Source organism: Pelophylax lessonae (assembly GCF_965119305.1).
Source record: "Pelophylax lessonae genome assembly, chromosome: 8".
Classification (NCBI taxonomy): Eukaryota; Metazoa; Chordata; class Amphibia; order Anura; family Ranidae; genus Pelophylax; species Pelophylax lessonae.
The window spans coordinates 249,104,479-249,130,579 of record NC_138775.1 but is presented as its reverse complement, the minus strand read 5'-3'; positions in this window follow the sequence as shown (position 1 = coordinate 249,130,579).

Here is a 26,101-nt window from a genome sequence, read left to right as displayed (position 1 = left end):
ACATCCCAAATACTTTCTGATGGAAAGAAATATTAATTTTTTTTTAAGACTTAAAAAATGTGAAATGACCGTGATTTGTCAAGATGACAGACATTCCATTAGTAGAACCTACAATTTCTTGCTAAATTGCAACATTCCTAAAAAAAATGGATATTTGGTTAACTGTTTTAGGTGTCTTGCAAAAGTTCAAGTACATTTCAAATGAATCTATAATCTTATTTTTTAGGTATGTTAGTGAATGTGATCAGGCTTAAGGATAAATGTACATTTAATACACCTTTACCTTTCTGAATAACTCCAAGCAACTCAAGCAAGTTAGCAAGTATAACCTTTCATGCTCTTGCTTACATTTTCAGTCCCTGTGGAGGTCTACTTGGACTTAAATCACAGTTCAAATTTATTTTTTTATCCATCCAAAATTGAAGGTCAGAGATTTGTTATTTTTTTTTTTAATTCTTTTACAATAAGGGCTATAATTCATGAAACCAACTTCACCTAAACACTCAAAGGTAAGTAATAGCACTAGATAGTGAATCAATATAATCAATGCATATAATTACTAATAACCATTTACGTGCTTAAACTCATAAAACTGAGATATCACCCAGTGAATTAGCAGTGACAGCGAAAAAGGTTCATGTAAAAGTACTAAATGAACATATTGGTGTAAATGTTCATAAATTATAGTCCATAGTATTCCAGTGATGTGATGTCACTAAATCTTCACACCGCACCACGTGGGAGTGTGCCACCACTTTCCCATTAGGTTTAGACTCACCAGATGAATTTGCCTCACATTCTCATGTTTGGCAAATAGACAGTTTACACGGCAGGATTATATTGTAATCTAAAGCGATCTCCAGCCCATAAAATGATGAATCAAACTGCTTAGTGGTGTGGTGTGTAGCAGCAGAAGGTCTATGTAAAGCCGGTAATGTACAGTGCTCCCTGCCAGCTCTCTGCTGCGGTGGCTCCGAGTCACATGGTATGCGGACGTCACCCAAGTACAGGTGCTGGGCTTGGACAAAATGTCTGCAGGACAGGCCCACAGAAGTCAGGGGTTAATGTAGTTTGAGGTAGAGGGGAGCAGGGCATATTTTGTGAATGATAATTACCTGGAATGCTCAACTATGTGATACTTTGTAGATCAGACAGATCTATACGCAGCATATAACAATAAAAAAAATTATATTTAGGATTTTTAAGGCACTACTTAACAATATATATGATATTCATAAGATCACTTTTTTTAATTTTGAGAAGGGGTGATATGATCAACATATACATAAGGGATCCATATAGTGAACTTGGTGTTGAGTTATTCAATTTAAGGTCATCACAGAGGACAAGGGGGCACTCTTTATGTCTAGAGGAACATACATTTTGTTTCCAAATACAGAAAGGTTTCTTCACAGTAAGAGCTGTGAAAATGTGGAATAGACTCCCTCCAGAGGTGGTTATGGCCAGCTCACTAGATTGCTTAAAAAAAGCCTGGATTCTTTCCTAGGTGTTAATATTATAACTGAGTACTAATATTTATAGGTACAGTTGATCCAGGGAATATCCAATTGCCTCTCAGGGGATCGGGAAATAATTTTTTCCCCCACTGTAGCAAATTTGGATATTGCTTGGCTGGGGTTTTTCGCCTTCCTCTGGATCAACTGCGGGTATAGGATTGTGTATATGGGATTGTGTGGTTGTGTTTTCTTTACTGTTTTTCATTTTTTATTGGTTGAGCCAGATGGACTTGGGTCTTTTTTCAACCTGACTAACTATGTAACTATTTATTGAAACCAGATAACACATGAATGTTATACAAAACGCCTTATTCCAATACAATACAATATTCCGCCATCATCCCACAAGCACGATAACTTATATTGTTACACCATTTATCGCTGTAGATTTGTGCTGTTGTTTGGTGATGGGATTGAGCTCGATGCGTTTCCTAAATAATTTTTCAGGAGCTGGAGATCATATGTTTTTACAATTGTAAAGAGAAATAAATGGCAACCAACATTGACAAGATACATTTTAATAACACTTAAAATTGATTACTGGGGTATATATCATTAATTCATTGCCTTGGCATTTGAGGAGAAACTGATAACCATGGATTAAGCATTGGAAGCGCAAAGACATAAAAAGCACAGTATTGCATAATTTAAACCTATACAGCAAAATACACATTATAGTAATATATTAAGTTTGAATATAAAAGCCTGGTGTAACCTAACTGGCATTGTAAAGGCTATATTGTAGCCTTTTTTCAAAGTGTGTGTTGGCATGGCTGGTTGTAGTCTCCAACAGGGGCAGATGTGACACGTGACAAAGCAAGAGTACAAATGGGAGGCAGTTGTCACCATATAAGAGAAAGTGTCAAAAGAAATAACTTCATTGGGAGATCACCCATTGTTGTTTTTTAAAGTATTTTTTTAAGAATGAAAACAACCTTTGAAATAACTATAATGTGAATTTTAGTAAATGGGTTCAGATCTAATACAACACTTAAAGTGTCATTAAACCCAGACAATGAAAAACTTTCATTACATGCTATATAACAGAAGCTCACTAAAGTATTTGTTTTATGAAGAATGAAATATACCTGGTTGATTCTGCCATTTGCCGTCCCTCCCATCTTCTCACTGCAGGTTGATAGACCAGCTGGTGACCTCTACAGAGCATGCTCAATTTCAGTTCCCTTCTAAGCTCTTCATTTCCTCTTTTCTCTTATCTTTGCAGCCCATGTGACTATAGAGTCACACATGTGGGTGTATACACAGTGGTAAATGACACTCCCCTCCCTCCTCCTCTATGTCTTCATATTGCTTAACACTATGGGGCGGGATATAATATGCTGATTGATTACATTCATGAAGAAACTCACAAAAATGTTTAGTTTTAAATAAATCAGTAATAAATATATCTAATGGGATTGCTAATAACTGTAAAGTAAAAAAAGAGCCTTGGATGCAGACATCGCCTGAAAAAATATCAAAAGCCAAGGTCAATCATCTCCACCTATACCATAGTAATGCACAAAAATACACATTTGATGTTCAATAAAGATTTATTGGGAGCTATAAAACAATTATTTAATAGTTATAATCTAATTTGAATTGCTCTTCTGAAACAGTTGTTTTAGTCATGTGACTGGCACATCAATAAGGGCTGGCAAGACACAGACTCACACTGTAAAGAGTATATATCAGCAGAGTAATAAAAGCCCCTCCCAAGGATCTATCCCTGCAAATGTTGAAGAACAGAGAAATATCATACAACCACTCCAACAGCGCTGCAGGAATAAAGTACTTAGAGGATTAAAAAAAATACATTGGCATGATATATATATATACAGTATATGAATTATGTGAATGAATTGTGGCAATTAATACTTCTCTGTTTAGTATCACTTTAACAATACCCTAATATCAGCCCTTAATGTTAAACTTATCTCCTAATGTCTATTCCCTAAAGTGGGGATTCAAAGTGCATCTGTGCCAAGTCTATGAACATTAAACTGTGTGTGTATTCCTAGCAAGCAATAAAAGATCTTTAAAACAAACTTTCATTCACCCCTGTAGCTGCATGTACTGTGAAGAAACCCATTGTCAAAGATGTGCAAAGATCACGACAAAGACTCCAAAATTGGGTTTCAGTCAATTTCAAAAAGCTTAGAAATACCTGCTACGTGTTTACATTGGAGGGCTAGCAGACTGCCAAGATCTGTTCTCTATAGAAAATAGCAAAAATGTCATTGCCTCGGTTTTTAAATTTGAAAAAAAACTGCTCAAAAAAAAAATTAAAGGAACACTTTGAAAGCACATCAGATCTCAATGGAAAAAAATATCATGCTGGATATCTTTACTGATATGTGTTAGAAACGAAAGGATGCCACAATGTTTGATGAAAAATAAATTTATCAATCTACAGAGGGCTGAATTCAAAGACACCCTGTAAATCAAAGTGAAATAATGATGCAGCAGGCTAGTCCATTTTGCTGAAATGTCATTGCAGCAACTCAAAATGGCACTCAGTACTTTGCATGGACCCCACATGCTTGTATGCATGCCTGACAACATCTAATGAGATGATGGATGGTGTCCTGGGGTATTTTCTCCCAGATCTGGACCAGGGTATTACTGACATCCTAAACAGACTGAGGTGCGACCTGGCGGCCTTAGATGAACCAAAAGATAATGTCCCAGAGGTGTTCTATTGATTTAAAGTCAGACGACCTTGGGTAAGCTACAGTGGACATGGTTACCACCCCTGCTTCCCCAAATTATAGTGTATTGACCTAGTGATTGGCCAATAAGGCCCCCAAACTGTCACACGGGGGACATCACATGTTCCTCCACACCAGGAAAACCCACTCTGCTAGAGCAACTGGTGGAGGGCTTCGGCAAAACAGGGAAGTGGAAAGGAAGCCCAAATACGTGAGTATACCTTGTTAAGGAGGGTGGATTATCAGGAGGTACTGACATTTTACCATAAATGGGTAAAGTGACAGTCTTTTAACCGCTTGCCGACCGCCGCAAGACTATTTACTGCGGCAGTCAGCCCCGTACAGGCAAAGGACTACGTCGCTAGCCTGTGAGCCTCTAGGAGGCACGCTCCTGCCCCCGCTCATTCCCTAAGAAGTCTGCGCGTGTGACCGGCGGACCCGATGTCTGCCGGCCACTCGCGATCTCCTCGTGGAGAGGGAGAAAGGCAGGCGGCTGATGTAAACAAAGCCGACCTGTCATTCTCCCTGATGTAAGAACAGAGATCATACGATCCTGCTATGTAGGATCGTATGTCTCTGTGCTTGCATCACTAGCCACACCCCGTTACAGTTAGAAGCACGCCCCTAGGGACACACTTAACCCCTGCATCACCAATAAAGTTAACCCCTTCCCTGCCAGTGTAATTTTTACAGTAACAGTGCATATGTATAGCACTGATTACTGTAGTAATGTCACTGGTAAGCCCAAAAGTGTCAAAAATGTCAGTCAAGGGTCCGATCTGTCTGCAACAATGTCGCAGTCCCGCAAAAAAAATCGAAGATCGCCGCCATTACTCGTTAAAAAAAAAAAACACCAAAAATGACAGAAATCTTTCCTTTAGTTAGTAAACGCAATAACTTTTGCGCAAACCAATCAAAATGCGCTTATTGCGATTTTTTTTTTACCAAACATATGTAGCAGAAAACAAATTGGCCTAAAATGTTAAAAAATTTTGATTTTTACATTTTTTGGGGGGGGAAATTCATATAAAAAAATGTGAAAAATATTGTTATTTTTTCAAAATTGTCGCTCTTTTTTTGTTTATAGCGCAAAAAGTAAAAATCGCACAGGTGATCAAATACCACCATAAGAAAGCTCTGTTTATGGGAAAAAAATGACGTCAATTTCATTTGGGTACAGTGTCGCACGACCGCGCAATTGTCCATTAAAGTCACGCAGCGCCGAATCGCAAAATAGGGCCTGGTCAGGAAGGGGGTAAAATCTTCCGGGGCTTAAGTGGTTAAACTGAACACCAAGCCCAAGTTAAACACTAACCTAACCCTTAGGCTTAGCCCTATAACATAAACGCCTATCCTACCCACCTTGTCCCAAGACACCCTTTCAGATAGCTGGTTATTTCTTGATATATTACAGCACGCTGTTTTACAATTTCTGCTATTTAGTTTAACATACAGCTTGATAACATAATTTTTGTTGATTTTTTTTTATTATCTAAATTATATCACCTACAAGAGCACACATTCTAGTGGTATAGTCACACAGAAAAACAAAATAAATGGTGAAAAAATAAAAATCATCATTTGTTTTCTTTTTTTCTTTCTTGATACAAGTTTTCATTCAGCAATATAACAAAAAAGTTAAGAAATCCATCGAGATTAAAAAAAATATAAAGTGGAAAGAACTAACAAAAAGACCTGAATGTTTCCTAGTAAGCATGGTTGGATGTTTGGAGAGGTATTCAAAGCCGTATTGTGTGTTTCATTGACTACAATCCTCTTTTCGGTTCATTTAACCTTGCTGTTTGTACAGCAAGCTGTTTGCAGGTTTTACTGTTTAAAGCAAGGATTTTTTTTTTTTTTTTTAATCCAGCTTTTCATTTGCTTTCTTCACAAAAGAGACTCAGTCAATTCTCCTATCTAGAGTAGAGCTGAATTCCATAGACCGAGTGTACATATGTGAAAGTGAGCCTGTTATAATACATCATTATTGATTTAGAGTGCTACTGTGTAAAGTTAAAGGGACATAAAGGGCTTTTCTACTTTACCAGTAGATGTGTGTAATCCAATGTTGAAGCTCTTGAAATTTTAACTTAAACTCTGTCAAAACAGTTAAATACCCAATTCAAATACATATACTGTATTTGGACTGTATAAGGACTGGTGATTCTGTCTAGCAAGACTTGATCCTGAAAGCTGGGTCCTGGACCTCCCTGTAGATGACATTGCAATTAAGCATTGCATGGTAGTCCAGGACCCGCCCCATACTGTGGCTGAACAATAGAATTGCAGAAGAAAACTGATTAGGTAATCTCTTTGCTCTACTTCCCTGTGAGCATAGTAGACAGACAGCATTGGGCAAAGCAATACAGTCTGGATTGGCTGAATGCTGATCTTCCTTTGACTAGTCTCAGTGCTGCCGCGTAGAAGAATATGCAAATTTAGGTACATATAATAGTTTTTTTGTAAAAATACATTTGTTTAACCTAATTTTCTGTTCATTCAGTTTATTTTCAATCTTTTTTATTGAAGAATATAGAACAAAGAAGTAAAGGACACAAAGATTATGCCTTTGAACTGTACATGCAAGTGAAACAAACAATGGAAATGAGAACAGGCACTATGCAAGACACTGTAGTAAATCCACAAAAATAAGTGACAGCCCTAAAATGGAGTAATATATACTGTATATGGCTAAAATCTGCACAGTTTCATCATTAGTGCACAAAGTGAGGTCCAAACAACATTGTTCAATCTATGGGTGAGACAAGAGGACCAGGAGGTTGTAAATCTGACTCATTTTTAAGGGCATGGATGTGTTCAAATTTACAAGTACGATTCATGGGCGTCCGCAAAGCTTTTTTCAGGGGGGGGGGGGGGGCATAATTTTAAGGTCACCCATACTCTGCCCCTTTTTGACAATGTCATGAAGGCAACGTCAGTCACTGCGCGAGCCGAGACTCGCGAGTATTTATTTTTAACCACTTTACCACTAGAGCATTTTGCTGTCTTACGTCTGGGCCACTTTTTGCGATTCGGTGCTGTGCGACTTTAACTGACAATTGCGCGGTCATGCGACGCCGTACCCAAACGAAATTTACGTCCTTTTTTTTTCCCACAAACAGAGCTTTCTTTTGGTGGTATTTGATCACCTGTGCGATTTTTACTTTTTGTGCTATAAACAAAAAAAGAGCGTTTATTTTGAAAAAATAACAATATTTTTAACATTTTTTTATATGAAATTCCCCCCAAAAAAGATGTAAAAACCAATTTTTTTTTAAATTTTTGGCCAATTTGTTTTCTGCTACCCATGTTTGGTAAAAAAAAAATCACAATAAGCGTATTTTTATTGGTTTGCGCAAAAGTTATTGCGTTTACTAACTAAGGGAAAGATTTATGTCATTTTTGGTGTTTTTTTTTTTAACGCGTAATGGCGGCGATCTGCGATTTTTTTTGCGGGACTGCTACATAGCGGCGGACAGATCGGACCCTTTACTGACATTTTTGACACTTTTGGGGGTACCAGTGACATTACTGCAGTAATCAGTGCTATATATATGCACTGTTACTGTAAAAATGACACTGGCAGGGAAGGGGTTAATTTTATTGGAGAGGGAGGGGTTAATGTATGCCTGGTACTTACTGACGTGTGGGGGGGGGGGGGAGGTGACTGAGTGACACAAGGACAGATCCAGGGTTCAGCTGTGCTGAACCCTGAAATCTGACCCTGCCTGTCACTTAGGAGATCCGCCTGCCTGTCTGATCTTCATTTTTACACAGGGGAGAATGACAGGCGGCTTGTTTACATAAGCCGCTCTGCCTTTCTCCCGCCGTACCGACGATCGGCGAGTGACCGGCGGACATCGGGTCCGCTGGTCACACGCCCGCACTCCTCCCTGAACGAGCCGAGGCGGGCGCGCGCTCGCCCGCTATTGGCTCCAATTCCAGTGACAGGCGAGTGACGTAGATTTACGTCACTCTGCCTGGCCGGGGCTGACTGCTGCAGTAAATGTACTGTGCACAACCGGTTAAAGGGTATCTCCACTTTCGTGGTGAAAAAAATCAGCAAATAAAGAAAAAAAACAGTATAGCGTATACAATTGCAACACAAATCCTATTGTAATTGAATGTTATTAAAAAATCCCATTCCTTTTCAATACGCAGCCATTGTAATTTTCTGAAAATGCAATGCAATATGGCTACCTGGAGCTGTTCTGTACACAGAATGTATACTGACCACACCCCAGAAACATAATTTCCTGCTTGTGTAATAGGCTCACCAATTTTCCCAGAAGTCTGCCTAAGATACAAGTCAGATTTCTGGCATCCCTTGCAACAAAAGTGTCATTCTTGGTGAGGTACTTCTAATAGGAACAAGTAGTGATCGACCGTTATCGGTTTATCGTTGCTGATACCGATACCGGTATTTTGGCGATCGCATATCGGTATCGGCCGATATAGGCCGATATAGGCCGATATTTTTGTACATTTAAAATTTTGCAAAATAAACACAAATTTCAACACAAATCTGTTACTGAACATGTTAATCTTTATTTATTAACATTTTTGACATTAAGGGCTTGTTTTTCACACCTTAACTGCATGAAAACTGATAGGAAAAGTGCACTTGCAGGGACATCAGTTTCACATCATCTGAGTGTGCATTAATGCATAATAAACTGCTGCAATAGTGCACTCAATCACCGTAATAATTTTAAATCACTACTACTGGACAGTCAGTGCAAAACTGCTAGAAAAAAAGCTAGGCAACAGCTAGACAGTGGATTGAATTGGAGTCAGTGGACTACTGCTGCAGTAGAGCACTCACTGCAACTACTGCAGTCAGTGCAAAACTGCTAGAAAAAAAGCTAGGCAACAGCTACACAGTGGATTGGACTGGAGTCAGTGGACTACCGCTGCAGTGAGACACTCACTGCAACTACTGCAGTCAGTGCGAAACTGCTAGAAAAAAAGATAGACAAAAGCTACACAGTGGATTGGAGTGGACACTACTACTACACTTTTCAATGCTCCCAGTTCAGCGTGTCCATGGTCACCTGTTAAACGGCTTCTGTTTTGTTCATATAATGCTGCCACTTCATTAACATGTTCAGGAGGAGAGGAGGACAGAGGAGCAGAGAGAGAGAGCTATCTTCTAGAATGGGAAGAAAGTCTTTTGTAGCGTGCCTCGTTTCCTTTCCACCACTGAAGGGGATCACTTGTTCTGTCAATTACTGGTTCCTTCAAATAGAGATGAAGTTCATCATCCAGGTTCATTATTGCAGATTCAGAAGAAATTGAATCCTCCGCATGAGGCCCTAATAAAACACTGAAAATGTCCTGATCAATTTGACCACGATGAAGATTGTTCATTGACGTATTTTTGGACATTTTTCAGTTTTTGCAGCATGCTGCTCTTTCAGATTATAAAAATGGTGTTCAGCCATTGTTTTGCCTTAGCCAATACATCATCAGAAGAGAAAGCATGGTTCTTGTATTGAGGATTCAAAAGACTTGCAAGCACATATATCAATCAAAGCTCATTGGCTTGACAGACCATCATTTGAAAGTTGGAGGGTGTTGTGTGCCATGACACTGATGTCTGACATATCAGCATCATTCCTTTCCACATGTTTGCTCCACTGTCTCGAAGTAGCAAAAGCATCACTCTGTCTTTGTTGATTCCCCAGTCTTCAAGCATGCCTAGAAGCATTTCTCTACTGTACTCCCCAGTGTGGGGTCCTTGCATCACGTTTGTATTCAACGCCAATTGCCTTTTTGTCCATCCGCTGTCAATTAAGTGGCATGTAAGAATCATTAGTGACTCTGACTCTGTTGTTTGTCCTGACCAGCAGTCAGTCATGAATGAGAGTGAGTTGCCAGCATTCTCTGGTTGCAGCATAGCCTTTACTTTGTCAATGACCTTTTGGTGAAGCTTTGCCAGCATTTCGGTTTGATAATACTTCTCACTCTTCAGTGTGTAGCTTGGCTCAAGTATGGACATCAACCACTTAAATCCTGAGTCAGACACCATTGTAAATGGCTGGTTATCAGTGACAATCATCTCTGTGATTACTCTGTCCAGCAGTTGGGATCTTCCATCTGAATCTAGACAGTTACACTTGTTTTTTTCCAGAAACATATCTGTTATTGTTGCCTGGGATAGTAGAGGAGGTATTCCAAAATCACATTGGTATTCATTTAGTTTTTTCTGTGCTGCATGATATAATTGATTATGATGAACTCTTAGATGGGCCCAAAGATTTGACGTATTTTTGTTTTTTGCAGTTACTGATCCCATGCTTATATTGTTTGTACATGTGTTGCACACTGCTGCTTTTCCAGGAGATGGTTGAGACGAGAAATAGTCCAAGACCACACTTTTACTTTTTCTGTCCTCATCCATCTCCATTGCAATTTTAAAGAGACAACAAATTAAAAAAAATGGCTGGCTGGCTGCTGGCCTGGCACCCTACCCTGCTGTGGGTGGCTTGCTGGCACCCTGTTGGGGGTCGGTCGTGGCTGATGCCTGGCAGTGTGGGTGGCTTGCTAGCACCCTGTTTTGGGGGTGTGACTGATGCCTGGCAGTGTGGGTGGCTTTCTGGCACCCTGTTGTGGGTCGGTAGCGATGCTTGGCAGTGTGGGTGGCTTGTTGAGTTGCTTGCACCCTGTTGTGGGTCAGTGGCTGATGCCTGGCAGTGTGGGTGGCTGGCTGGCACCCTGTTGTGGGTCGGTGTCTGACGCCTGGCAGTGTGGGTGGCTTGCTGGCACCCTGTTGTGGGTCAATGCCTGACGCCTGGCAGTGTGGGTGGCTGGCACCCTGTTGTGGGTTGGTGGCTGATGCCTGGCAGTGTGGGTGGCTTGCTGGCACCCTGTTGTGGGTCAGTGGCTGATGCTTGGCAGTGTGGGGGGCTTGCTGGCACCCTGTTGTGGGTCGGTGGCTGACGCCTGGCAATGTGGGTGGCTTGCAGGCACCCTGTTGTGGGGTGGCTGGCTGCTGTCCCCATGTTGTGGGTCAGTGGCTGACGCCTGGCAGTGTGGGTGGCTGGCTGGCACCCTGTTTTGGGTGGCTGGCTTGCTGAAACACTGTGGTGGGTGGCTGGCTTGGTGTCACCCTGTTGTGGGTGGCTGGCTTGCTGGATCACTGTGGTGGGTGGCTGGCTTGGTGTCACCCTGTTGTGGGTGGCTTGCTTGCTGGAACATTGTGGTGGGTGGCTGGCTTGGTATCACCTTGTTGTGGGTGGCTTGCTTGCTGGAACACTGTGGTGGATGGCTGGCTTGGTGTCACCCTGTTGTGGGTGGCTGGCTTGCTGGAACACTGTGGTGGATGGCTGGCTTGCTGGAACACTTTAGTGGGTGGCTGGCTTGGTGTCACCCTGTTGTGGGTGGCTTGCTGGAACACTGTGGTGGGTGGCTGGCTGGCTTGCTGGAGCACTGTAGTGGGTGGCTGGCTTCATGTCACCCTGTTGTGGGTGGCTGGCTTGCTGGAACACTGTGGTGGGTGGCTGGCTTGGTGTCACCCTGTTGTGGGTGGCTTGCTTGCTGGAACACTGTGGTGGGTGGCTAGCTTGTTGGAACACTGTGGTGGGTGGCTGGCTTGCTTGCTGGAACACTGTGGTGGGTGGCTGGCTTGGTTTCACCCTGTTGTGGGTGGCTGGCTTGCTGGTACACTGTGGTGGGTGGCTGGCTGGCTTGCTGGAACACTGTGGTGGGTGGCTGGCTTGGGGTCACATTGTTGTGGGTGGCTGGCTTGGTTTCACTCACCCTGGCCTGTTGTGGGTGGCTGGCTTGCTGGAACACTGTGTGGTGGCGGGTGGCTGGCTTGGTGTCACCTGGGTGGCTGGTTTTCTGGAACCATGTTGTGGGGTGGGTGGCTGGCTGCTGGCACCCTGTTGTGGGGTGGGTGGCTGGATGTTGGCCTGGCACCCTGTTCTGTTGTGAGTCGGCTGGAACCCAGTGGTTGAGGCCAGGGCCTGTGGGTGGCTGGCTGGCACCATGAGCACCGTGATTGGACTGCAGCTGGCTGCACACGAGGCTGTCCAAGGCGTAGGAGGCAGTCTTAGAAGGCAGTACGTGTGCAGCGCGTGGTGAAATGACATCACATATGCGCCGCACAGGCGTGGGAGGAGGTCTTAGAAGGCAGAAAGTGTGTAGCGCAATATATGCAATGACATCACGAAAATATCAGTAATATCGGTAACTTTAGAGGCTGATTCCGATATATCGGGGAAAGTGCATTTCGGCTCTCGATATATCGGTGTTGCCAATAATCAGTCGATCCCTAGTCTAAGGTGATGCAGGCCCAGCAGCTTTCCTCATTAGAGCCCTGCAGCTGCCACAGCTGACAGATAACTATGAAGCCATTCCCATTTGACCAACTCAGCACAGAGGCACAGAGGAAAAAACAATGATTTCTTCAGAATAACAAAGAGTAGGAATCTGCAACAAAGTTTGTTAACAGCCTTGTGATGTACATAGATCACCCAGAGGGGAATGTTTTTTTCTCAACAAAAGTGGATTTACGCTTTAAGCAAATATTTTATAGTTTTCACACATAATTAAAATCCCAGATCAGTGCAATAAATACTTCTAAATTGTTTCCCCTGGTATAAGCTTTTGATAAGGCGCGTGTTATAATTACAGGAAAACGTGATCCTTGGCTCCTCTGATTTTCAAAGACTTGCATTTAGGTGGCATGTAATCAACAACTTGCAAATTGTTATAGAACAGAGAGGCCGGGGTATTTATTCATAATTTCCTTGAGGGCTTTTCTGCAGGAGATACGTAGAAAACTCCCCATTATTATGCTATGTGGAAGGACAGGTTGTGCCTTTAGCTACTCAGACGTGACCCTACTCAGAACAAAGCCATCTCTTCAATGGCTTTTACAAGATTCTTTCTAAACCCTACGAAACAAAAGGTAGAAATGTATAATTTTATTAAATAGATGACGCTCTTTGATTTTACTTAGCTTGATGCAAATGAGCCGATCTGTAAAATATAGCAGTTCAGCTCGTAATAACTCTTCAGACTGAAGACTCTCTCTGGTACGCTCCATGAGCTTCTAAGGATTGTTTAAATATCAAAAGCAATTTCGAAATGCGCCGACAAATGGAACAGGTGTGTAAATATTTTCTCTTGAACTAATTGTATTGTATCCCATATCTTTTTCTGGTTTTGTGTTCTTGATATTAACAGAAAAAATATTGTGACTTCCTTCCAGTTTGAAATCACTCTGGCTAGGCAATTGCTCTGTTTTTTTTTGGTGAAAAAAAGCCATTTTTAAAAGCCTTTAGTGTGCACTTTCATTTAGTGACCTTGGTCATTTGTTAGAAATATGTCCATTGTTTTGCAAAAAAAGATCTTTGGGGATATGTTTCTTCTGAAATTATACACATATGATATTTAAAAACGAAGATGAAGGGAATTGAGAAATAGGATAACTTGTAGATTATGATGAGGAAAATTCTAGAGCACAGGTGTCAAACTGGCGGCCCTACAGCTGTTGCAGAACTACAAGTCCCATGATGCTTTGCAGTTACAAGTATGACTCCCATAGGCAGAGGCATGATGAGACTTGTAGTTCTGCAACACCTGGAGGCCCGCCATTTTGACACCCTTGCTCTAGAGGTTTTGGGTATACTTCATACTAGTTTTCCATGAAAATTTTAATTTATGAATTAGAATACTGAGAAACTGAAAGGAGGTGGATGAGCTAGAAGAAGCCTCATCCAGCATCCTTCTCCCTACTTCACATGTACTGCCAGCCCTAGCATGGATTCCCCTATCATAGGATGTAGTTGTTGGGCAATGATCTCACTCTACCAATCAGAAGACGTTAAGATGAGTTGTGGCAAAACCTAGCACAGCATTTAATTGGAACTTCACACTCCCAATAAACGATTATTTTATTTTATTTTATTTTTTTTTAATCAAGAAAGTTTAATTGTAAAGTGGTAATATAAGGCAATACATTATACAGACATTAGATTGTATATTTAAAGCCAAGCACGTCAGAAATCAAAGTGTACATTCCATATAATAAGGTCATAATACATTCCAAAGTACAACAGGACATTGGTATAAAAGAAGTGCGCTGAATGAAAAAAAGAGAGTGAAGCTGCAACCTTAGAACCAATCGGGAAAAATACTATAAAATAAAAAAGCAGGTGCGCTAAACTCATAAGTGTCAACCACTCAGGTTGGGGTGAACCAATCAAGTGATGTCAAAATAAATTAGTCACAAAACTAATAAACACCTCTCACAGTGAATAATAAATGATGAAGCTGATACACATTCTAAAAAACGAAAAGTGAATACACAATGTAAAATTGGGAAAAACGCACACTAATATAAAGTGACAAAAAAAACTCTAAAGTGTAATTAAGATAAGGTGCATAAAGTCCAAAATAATGTCTGTCATATCATGCGATATATATACGGTGACTTCCAGGTGTAAAATTCACAGCAACTTAGGTGCAAGTGACCCCACCACCATGTCTGGACTGGCCCCTTACCAGAGGATAGAAATCTTAAGGGCGTTTAGAATCCAGATAAAGGAAAATGCCCAAGTGGGGATATGTGCTGGAAAACACCACTCAAAGGGAGGATGAGCCTCTTACCAGATGATAAATGGCATAGGGCTGATCACAAACTCTCCTGATGCTAAATATCCTCCTTCCTGGGCCACCTAGGTCTGGATGGATCCGGGAGGAATTGGAGAAGGAATTCAAGCAGCTTCAGAAACCGTGAGGACACATTTATTGGCACCAGAGTGGATCCATCCATACAAAGAGCTAGTCTGTATTTAGCATCTCATTGCATCACCAATTACCTCATGGAATCAGAACTATATTTCAAAAGTAACCTATAACCATGAAACAGTAAACTGTCCTAGTAAATTTCTGCCAATCTCATATTTTATTTTATTTTTAATACTCATGTTGCTAGCATTAGTAAATAGATAGGAAGGTATATTTACTTGTTTTAACCTTTTTTTTTTTTACATTTCTTAAGTTACTTCCTGGTTTCTTGCCTAAGCAAATTATGTCATACATCCCACAAGTCTTCAGGAGGGGAGGAGAGGAGGAGGGGTTTTCTTAGCTAAGCACACTCTATTGCATGAATATTTAAGCTATGGGCAAATGGTTTTCAGGAAGTAAATGCTGCACAAATTATTTGCCGTTACTTAAGATGTCCACTGCCGGAAACATTTAAGGCGGGGGGGGGGGGGGGTTAAGTGATTTCTCAACAACATAAAGCATGGGGACATGGAGGGATGGGGGAGATTGCTTTGAATTTAAAAATTAAATAAATAGGATTTTTTTGGTTTGTGGTGCTCAGATGCAGTGAAGATCCACTTTAAAGGGAAATGCCTGGCTAACCTTGCCAACGAGGAAGAAGATCACTGACAAAGTGGTGTACAGAGGAAGCATTATGCTGGCACTAAGTGTTCTAGACATGATCAAAGGTCTACACATGCACAGTGGACCCCATAATAAGCATGGACAGAACTTCAAGGCCGATCAGCATGCATGTTGGGCTCCAAGGCTGTAGAAGAGTTGAAACAGGACAGGAGGCAACAGCAGGAAAGTTGAGGTTTAAAGTCTAAGTCTCATACTCTAGTACTGTAATGTAATCCTGCCTGCTATTATATATGCAGTAATAAATATGCTTCTTCTTTCCTTTTTATCTGCTAAGTGCTACAGAAAATGCTAATAGGCTCTGTACTTGTTGCACTAGGAGAGTTGGATTGCTGATCTCACACACAGCAGCATCCTAGCTTCCCAACACAACTCCCCCCCCCCCCCCCCCAACACTCCAATCAAAAGCATTGCTTAGGCAGTGATAGAGTTCTTAATTAAAGCAGGATTGAAGTTAGCCATACACATACTGATTTTTTTTGCTTGGCCCATAATCTAGAAGGTTTATTCACCTGCAGTATGTTAAACAGCACATATGAACAAATCTCCCCTGCCGGGTATTGTATTCACACAGCCATTGCTGCAGCTGTCAGAATTCCTGCACAAAGCCTGCATCTGATTGGCTTGGGTTGGATTAAACAATTGACTTTTGCCAACAAGGGGATGCCTAGTGGGTCAGAATGCAGGAGAGACGGGGCACTGCTTGTGTGTAAGAACAGCATTCTGACTCTTCTACGTGCTTACGTGCTGCCAGCAGAGGGTGTTTTACCTTTGTTACAACACTTAGCTGATAAAAAATGTATAAAAGAGGCATACCGTATTTATTACTGTATATGCACCTGGACTACCTTACAGTATCATATTAAGGTGGAACTTTATCTAAAAGGGAAAGTTCTGCTTTTTTTTGCCTCCTCCCCAAGTGGCCCTAAGGTGGGCATGGGTAAACAAAATCCTTGTACCCATAAAAATATGGATTTTACCTACAGCTTTGCAAACAGGAAGTTCCCCTATATAACCCCTCCTACACAGGAAATACCCCTGTTTTGTAGCAAGCAATAAAAATCCCATACAAGAGGGGAGAGACGTCTGTGTCCCGTGATGTACTCCAAGAAATGGATTTTACAGGTAAGCTGTGGGAAAAATCCATATTTCTTTATTGTACATCATGGCACACAGAGCCATATTCATTACCATATGGGACGTCCCATAGCAATGCACTTGAGGGGAGGGGGACACCATAAATACCACCATCAGACTCCAAGATCTACATAGCTGCCTGCAGAACACTGCGGCCAAATGCAGACTCCTCCCGGGTCCTAACATCAACTTGATAGAATCTAGTGAACGTATCCACCAATGACCAAGTCACAGCCTTGCAAATCTGAGCCATAGAAGCTTGATGGCGAACTGCCCAAGAGACACCTACTTTTGTGGTAGGGTTTGCCTTTACAAGAAAAGATGGAACCTTCCCTTTCAAACCATACGCCTCGCTAATAACCTGGCAAATCTATAGGGAAATTGTAGACTAAGATGCTGCCTCCTCTTTCCTGGGTCCTTCTGGCAGCATGAACAAAAGGTCGGTCATCCGAATTTGAGCTGAACATTTCAAGTAAATCCTGAATGCACGTACTACTTCAAGAGAATGTAATACCTTTTCCTATACTGTTTGAGGATTTGGAAAGAAGGAAGGCAGTATAATGTCCTGATTCAAATGAAAAGCGGACACCACCTTGGCAAAAAACCTGGGTGTGGACATAGAATCACCCTATCTTGATGTAAAATCAAGAATAGCTCTTTACATGAAAGAGCTGCTAGTTCTGATACTCTTTTGGCTAAAGTTATCGCAATCAAAAAGACCAATTTTCTGGTCCAAAAAAAAAACAGGGGAATATGCCCCATGAGCTCAAAAGGATGTTTCGGTAAAACTGCCAGCACCAATTTAGATCCCAAGGACACAATGGTGGCTTCACTGGTGGAAGCATATGTAATACCACTTGAACGAAGGTTTGCACCAAGGAATGTGAAGCGATTGGTCTCTGGAAAAAAACGATAAGGCTGAAATTTCTCCCTTAATAGTGCCTAAGGCTAAGTTCATATCTACCCCTACTTTCAAGAATGCTCGAATTCTCCCAATAATATATTTTTGGGGATGCCATTTCCTGGCCTCACACCAGGTACTGTAAGATTTCCAGACTCTGTAATAAATGTTCCTAGAGACTGGTTTACTAGCATTTATCAGGGTAGACACTGCAGGGCCAGATATACCCCGCTCTTTCAAAATCAAGGCTTCAATAGAATATCGGACCTTGAGAGAGCAGGTCCGGACGCAGTGGAAGAACCCAAGGCCTTGCCACTGCCAATTTTTGAATTTGCGCATACCAAAACCTCCAGGGCAATGATGGAGCTACCAGGATTACTGGTTTCTCCTCTAGCTGGATTCTGCGTAACAGACACGGCAGCAGCTGAACCAGAGGAAAGTCATAGATAAGGGAAAACTCCTCCAAAGGAGTCACCAAGGCATCTACTCAGACTGCGAGATGATCCCTGGTCCTGGACACAAATATCTTCAACCTGTTGAACCTGGATGTCAATAAATCTATCAGCATTGGCAGATCAATGCAAAGATCTCGGGGTGTAGGGACCATTTTACTGGCAACATCTATTGACGACTTAGAAAGTCTGCCTGCCAGTTTTATTTTCCTGGAATGAAAACCGCTGGCATGGAACAAATTTTTCTACCCAGGATAAGATGATATCCACCTCCATCTAGGCTGACTGACTTTTGGTGCCTCCCTGATGGTTGATATAAGCCACAGCTGTGGCATTGTTGGATTGTACCCTGACAGGGTAACCCTGAAGTCTGGGTATCCAGTACTTTAAAGCCCGACAAACTGCTCAGATTTCCAAGACATTGATGGGAAGACTCTTTTCTACCCCAGGACTACTTTCCCTGGACAGTGGCTTCCTTCAGAACCGCCCCCCAGCCAGAGAGACTGGCATCTGTAGTCCCTACTTTCCAGACTACTGGAGGAAAGGAATTCCCTGTCTCCAAATTTCTGGTCATCAACCACCAACTTAGACTCTGACATACTCTTGGTACCAGAGACATGCACCAGTCTAGGGACTGGACCTTTCTAGTCCATGCTGACAAAATGTTGTTCTGTAAAGGTCTGGCATGGAATTGAGCATAGGGAATTGCTCTGAATGAGGACACCATCTTCCCTAATAACCTCATGCAAAGACATATCAAAAGGATACTTTTGCTTTCCTATGGATCGAACCAGATCCTTCAAGTCTGTGAGTGACTTTTTATGATGGCAAGATTATATTTGCCTGCATTGTGCCCACAAGAAAACCCAGATATTCCAGACGTTGGACCGACTGTAATGCTGACTTTGCCAAGTTCAGAATCCAGCCTAGACGTTTAAGAACTGAACTGTCTGGAAAACATTCCGGCTTAGAGCCGAAAGCCGATTGACCTATTAGTAATAGATCGTCTAGATATCCTATCACTGATATCCCTTAAGACCCTAGAGCGGCCAATACTGGAGCTAGGATCCGAACGACTGGGCCACAAACTGAAAACGATGGTTTACTACTGCAAAGTGTAAAAACCTTTAATGGGCCTGAAAAAAAGGGCACGTGAAGGTATGCATCCTTGATGTCTATGGATGCTAAAAATGCCTCTCCCTGCAATGGCTCCATTCAGAAAGTATGAATGTTTAGAAACTGGTTCAGAGCTTTTAGATCCAGAATAGGTCTCAAGTCTTCATATGGCTTGGGGACTACGAAAAGGTTTGAGTAAAAACCCCTGAATCTTTTGTTATCTGAAACCTCTGTAATCACTTTTTGAGACCCTAAATGGTCCCGAGCCCGAAAAAGAGATCTTATTTTTAGAGGATCTGCAGGTATGTTTGATTTTACAAACTGAGTATGTGGGAACACCTGAAATTCCAGTTTGTATCTCTGTGAGATAGTGGAAATAACCCAGCTGTCCTGAGTTATTTCTACCCAAACCTTCAAGAACCATAGCAGCCTTCTTCCCACCTGATTGAGTGGGAGCACCCCTTCACAACATAGGCTTAGAGGTAGACTTGGTAGATCTCTGGGCCCAGGGTTTCTTCTGCCCATGCCCTGAAGGCTTGGCTCTAGATCCAGAGAGCTTTTTTGCCCTTCTTTGAACTCTCTCTAGTTCCAGCACATCCTTCTTGAGGACCAGTGCCCAGAACTAGATGGCATACTCAAGATGCTGCCGGACCAGAGTCTTGTGGAGTGAGAGAATTATTGTTTTACCTCTGGAGTAAATCCCCACGTTAATATTCTGATGGCTTTGCTTGCAGCCGTTTGGCATTGCATGCTATTGCTGAGCATGTCATCTACTAGGACCCCCAGATCTTTTTCCATCCTAGATTCTCCCAGAGATTCTCCTCCTAGCAAGTAACCTGCATTCGTATTTTTAGCACCCAAGTGCATTACTTTACATTTTTCAACATTAAACATCATTTGCCATGTAGTTAGTTGCCCATTCCATTATTTTATTTCAGTCTTCTTGTAAGGTTTCCACATCTTGCTGTGAAGTTATTGCCCTGCCTAGCTTTGTATCATCAGTAAATATTGAGATTGAGCTGTTTATCCCATTCTTTAAATCATTTAGGAATACATTAAACAGAATTGCTCCCTGGACAGATCCGGGGGGGACCCCACTTACCAGTGGTACAATTCTGAGTACTCACTATTTATCACCACCCTTTGGACCCGTCCCTGTAGCCAGTTCTCTATCCAGGTACATACCCTATGGTCCATGCCTACAGACCTCAGTTTTTAAAATAAATGTTTGTTGGGCACTGTATCAAATGTCTTTGCAAAATCCAGATATACCGAGTCCATGCAATGTACATGCAATGACATATCTCATTAGACCTAGTGTGTGTGAACAGAATGGTCACTTGCTGATCTGTCAGAATACACAAGCAGCTTATCTCTTCAATAAGACACAGAAGTTGACTCCAACATAGTTTTACTTCAGAAGACAATTGCTTTCCTAAGCCCTGGTTCTGCTTGGAAAGTGAAACAACTAATCGTCAGAGAGAGGCTGTGTGTGTCTTGCTAACTATTGTATCAACTATCATTAAAATGGGTGGTGGCACAGATGAAAAAACTAATGACAACAAAGAAGACAAAAGACAAGTTTCTGTGGCACACAAATGAAAAAGATGTTTCTCATTAGAGATGGCTACAATATTAGCTTGCATCTTGAAGAGATCAGTCGCACATAAATGGAGCACTGTGCGATAATGTGACATTGATTGCTACTATATGGTATTTGGCTAGTCTACTTGAGGGGGAAAAGGTGAAGGAGGAAGGGAAAGAGAAGTAGAAGGAGGAGGAGGTGGAGGAGTAGGAGGATTAGGAAGAGGTCACATTAACAACGCTCGACACCTACTACCTTCATGAGGCAGCACTTCCACCTCTCCTTTTAGGTTTGCCTTTCATTTTTTTGCCTTTTATTTTGGACGGTCCTTATTTGGAGAAAGGTGGGAAGCCTGTGGTCATAGGAATCTATATTTAATTTAATTTTTAAAATTAAACTAATCACCCAGTAAATCCAACCTCGCAGATTTGGCCATCCCCAAAAACAGTTAATCCTGTCTTTGAGAGGTTGTCATAAGTGTTTTATCTGTTATATTTGAGGTATCCATACAGGAGCCAGTAGGCCATTGGTTTATTGTATGATGCATCTGTGCCTCTTCTAGAAACACTTAGTGTTTATCAATTCTTTATTTTCTGCTACTTCACTTCAAGATGTATTGTGGATTTCTCTAGTTCAGAACGTATATCCAACTGATAATCATCTACTTTTGATGTCTGTAACCTTAATGGCCTCATGATGACTCCTTTTAAAATTAAAAGACATTTCAATAGACAGGCGGTAAACAAAAGTTTGGAGATCCTATTAGTAGCTGAAGAATTAATGATGCTCTCACGACATTAAACAACCAAGTAGTAGGCTGTGGAAAGAGAAATCAAAGAAGAGCAGGAGAAAATGATCTCCCACAGGCTTAGAGAACCTTGCCAGCTACAGGATGAGAACAGAGGGTGCTTATTACTCGGAAAGGTCATGTACAATTTCTTGTAAATTAGTTTGTTATAATTTGAGTGTATTCAGGAATAATCAACACTAGCTAACATAATTTAGTGCGCATTTTAACTTGTAACCTTGTCTTAGTCAAAGATGTCAATGCTGCTTTTTAGTGGGAAAAAAAAAGAATAGTCTGCACTTAAATCAGACAGTGAACCTAAAAATTAGAGATGACCAAATTGATTTGCCAGGTTCATATTTTGACCTGGATGGAGATAATGAGCTTGTGGCTGAATTCTGCAAACTTTTGGAGGTTTGCTGCAAAATACCTGAGGAATTTTCATGTTTAGGTGACGCTTATGCTATCTAGCAGCCTCTTAAGCAGCCCATAGATGATTTGATTTTCTTTCCTTCCACCACTAGTGTTGAGCGAACATGGACTGTATTATTCGTTTTCCTACCGAATAATTGGATTTTTGTTACCCGAACACGGACCCGAAAACTTTACTGTATGTTCGGGTTTAAAATCCGTGTTCGGTCATTTTATTTCCTGTTTTGTATGTAATGGCGCGCTTTTAATGGCGGGCTTTCAACAGCCAATCAACAAGCGTTTAACTGGTGTGCGCCATCACAGCCATGCCTACTAATGTATTAGTAGCTGTGATTGGCCATCTGAAGCATGTGACCATGTCTTTATAAGTTCGAGAGCCCCAGCGCGCCGCGTCATTCTGCTGTAGTTTAGGGACAGAGCACACATCATACCTGCTGGCTGCTGATTAGGGACAGACAGTGATTCTGTGAAAAATTGTGTCCGAAAAGAATGCAGGGACAGGTCGGAGTGCAGGCAGGGAAAGTTAATAGAGCATTTTAGGGCCAGGCTGGAGATTAGGCAGGGTCAGTCTACATCGATTTTGCTGTGTGGGGGGTGGTGCAGTGAACAATCTTTTTGCCCTCACTTGAGCCCACTGAGGAGGAGGAGGAGGAGGGAGAAAAAAATCTATTTTTATCAGTCTGTTGTGTGCAGCGTTCAGCTATATTTCACTACAGATTGCTGTTCTAATCTGCTATTAAAAAATTAATTTAAAGGGGAATTTTTTTAAGAGGACTTGCCATGCTCTTAACTACATTTTGCTGCCATTTGCAGCACTCTAGCCCTTTCCATTGGTGTTTTAGAGCCATTTTAGTGCCTGAAAATTCGGGTCCCCATTGACTTCAATGGGGTTCGGTGTCCGGGTAAAGTTCGGAAAAAGTCCGGGACACGGACCCGGACTTTTTTTTCAAGTTCGGCCGAACCCGCCAAACACGGACATCCAGGTGTCCGCTCAACTCTATCCACCACTAGTGGAAGGAGAGAAAATCTCTCGATTCAACATAGTCAGTATTAATGGGGGGAATGCCTGCAGCATTATCGTTTTTTACTTCCTGACTGGCAGATTACGATTACTGTTAGTGCCTATAGCTGCCGGCACTAATCGCATATAAAAAATCCAACAGGCTGGTTGTTCTCAAGCAGATTGATGGATCAATGGGGTACAATCAGCCTGCCCATAGTTGGATGAAATCTCAAGCTTCCCATTCTGAATGGGCCACATTTTGACCCATGTAAGGATGGCTTAAGTCTCTCTTGTATCTAAAAATCTTGTCTACAAGCCAAAAAGGATCATACAATCCCCCCCACCGTTAGGCATTGTGAAAAAGATGAGCAAAATTATAAGCTTTATCTTCCCAGAAATGTTGGCAAAAATCTATGATTTCCCAATCCCAATTTTGGTTAAATGCATTGATACCAATTGTAGCGCAAAATTAAGTTTTTTTTTTTTTTGTTTGTAAAGATGCATTGGGCTTTAAATAGGTTATGGAAGCTCCATTTAACTATCCTAGAACTGTTTTAAGACATCTATAGATGGATTTAATCTTGACCGGTTCAGCAGGGACAGGACAAAATTTGATCTATCTATGGGCAGGTTGGTTGTACCCAAGTCCATCCAGCAATCAACTTGGATACAACCAGCCTGTCTGATTTTTTTAAATGAGATCACTGGAGGCAGCTATAGCCACTAGCAGTAAACATTATGTTCTGCTCGCAGGGAAGACTCTCCGTGCCCCCAGTGACAGAACAACACAATTGCGCTGTGGGAGGGATTCCCCTATCAACATTGACTGTGTTATTGGGGGATTAGATTGATTTTCTTTGCTTCCACCTGTGGTGAAAGAAAAGAAAATGGAATCATCCATGGCTTGCCTTAAGCTGGCTACACACTATACAGTTTTTTTTTTTTTTTTTTTACAATTTTCTTGTACAACTTTTCTTTAGATTTACTAAAACCCATATAATATCAGGACAGACCTACAGTGGGGATCGAAAGTTTGGGCACCCCAGGTAAAAATTTGTATTAATGTGCATAAAGAAGCCAAGGAAAGATGGAAAAATCTCCAAAAGGCACCAAATTACAGATTAGACATTCTTATAATATGTCAACAAAAGTTAGATTTTATTTCCATCATTTACACTTTCAAAATAACAGAAAACAAAAAAAATGGCCTCTGCAAAAGTTTGGGCACCCTGCAGAGTTAATATCTTGTACTGCCCCCTTTGGCAAGTATCACAGCTTGTAAACGCTTTTTGTAGCCAGCCAAGAGTCTTTCAATTCTTGTTTGAGGTATCTTTGCCCATTCTTCCTTACAAAAGTCTTCCAGCTCTTTGAGATTTTTGGGCTGTCTGTCACGCACTGCTCTTTTAAGGTCTATCCATAGATTTTCAATTATGTTGAGGTCAGGAGATTGTGAAGGCCATGGCAAAACCTTCAGTTTACGCTTCGTCTTGATGTAATCCCCCGTGGATTTCGAGGTGTGTTTAGGATCATTATCCATTTGTAGAAGCCATCCTCTCTTTAACTTCAGCTTTTTCACAGATAGCATCAAGTTACCATGCAAAATTTGCTGAAATTTTATTGAATCCATTTTTCCTTCTACTCGTGAGATGTTCCCTGTGCCACTGGCTGCAATATAACCCCAAAGCATGATTGATCCACCCCCATGCTTAACAGTTGGACAGAGGTTCTTTTCATTAAATTCTGTGCCCTTCTTCTCCAAACGTACCTTTGCTCATTCCGGCCAAAAAGTTCAATTTTAACCTCATCGGTCCACAGAACTTGTTTCCAAAATGCATCAGGCTTGTCTATATGTTCATTTGCAAAGTTCAAACGCTGATTTTTGTGGTGAGAACGTAGAAGAGGTTTTCTTCTGATGACTCTTCCATGAAGACCATATTTGTACAAATATCTTTTTATAGTGGAATAGTTTACCACAATTTTTTTGGGAATCGCACATCTACAACAGTGTACCACAATCTTTCTGGAGGGATCGTGCAGTCAAGCGTGGGTTTTTAATTGTTTTTCTCACAATCCTGCGAGCTGTTCTGTTTGATATTTTTCTTGGTCTTCCAGATCTTGCTTTAACTTCCACTGTTCCTGATGACTGCCATTTCTTAATTACATTCCTAACAGAGGATATTGATATCTGAAAACGCTTTGCTATCTTCTTATAGCCTTTTCCAGCTTTGTGAGCATCAACTATTTTCAGTTTCAGTTTTCTAGACAACTGTTTAGAAGATCCCATGGTGCTGATTATTGGGGCAAGGTCAGATGAGTCTGGGCATTTAAAACCTTTGAGATTGACATCACCTGGTCTTCCCAGACGATGATTGAGAACAATCCATGACACTGGCAGGTCGCAGCCTTGCAAAGGGGGCAGTGCATGCTATAAATTCTGCAGGGTGCCCAAACTTTTGCAGACACCATTTTTTTGTTTTCTGTAATTTTGAAAGTATCAATGATGGAAATAAAATCTAACTTTTGTTGACATATTATAAGTACGTCTAATCTGTAATTTGATGCCTTTTGGAGATTTTTCCATCTTTCCTTGGCTTCTTTATGCACATTAATACAAATTTTTACCTGGGGTGCCCAAACTTTTGATCCCCACTGTAAACACTTTCAAATTGTATGCAATCAGGCAGGCCCTTGCACTACATAGTTGAAGGTAAATCTAAAGAAAATTGAACAAAAATTTTATATTTTGTATCCAGCTTTAATGTGAAAAAAAGATCCCTCATTAGTCTCTGTATATAACTTTTTTTCCACGAAAAAAAAAAAAAAAAAAAAAAAACAACTTCTGAAAAAATGTTAAATGCAAGAGCATACATATAACTGTCAAAAAGCGAAAAAAAAAAAAAACCCTACAAATACCAAGGACACTAAATGAAACTACCTTAAATACACCAAAAACCACACCCTCTAATTAAAGAAAATCGGATAATATTTTATTCAAGCAACGTTTGGTTAAATTTCATCAACAGCAAAATTGGTACTTTT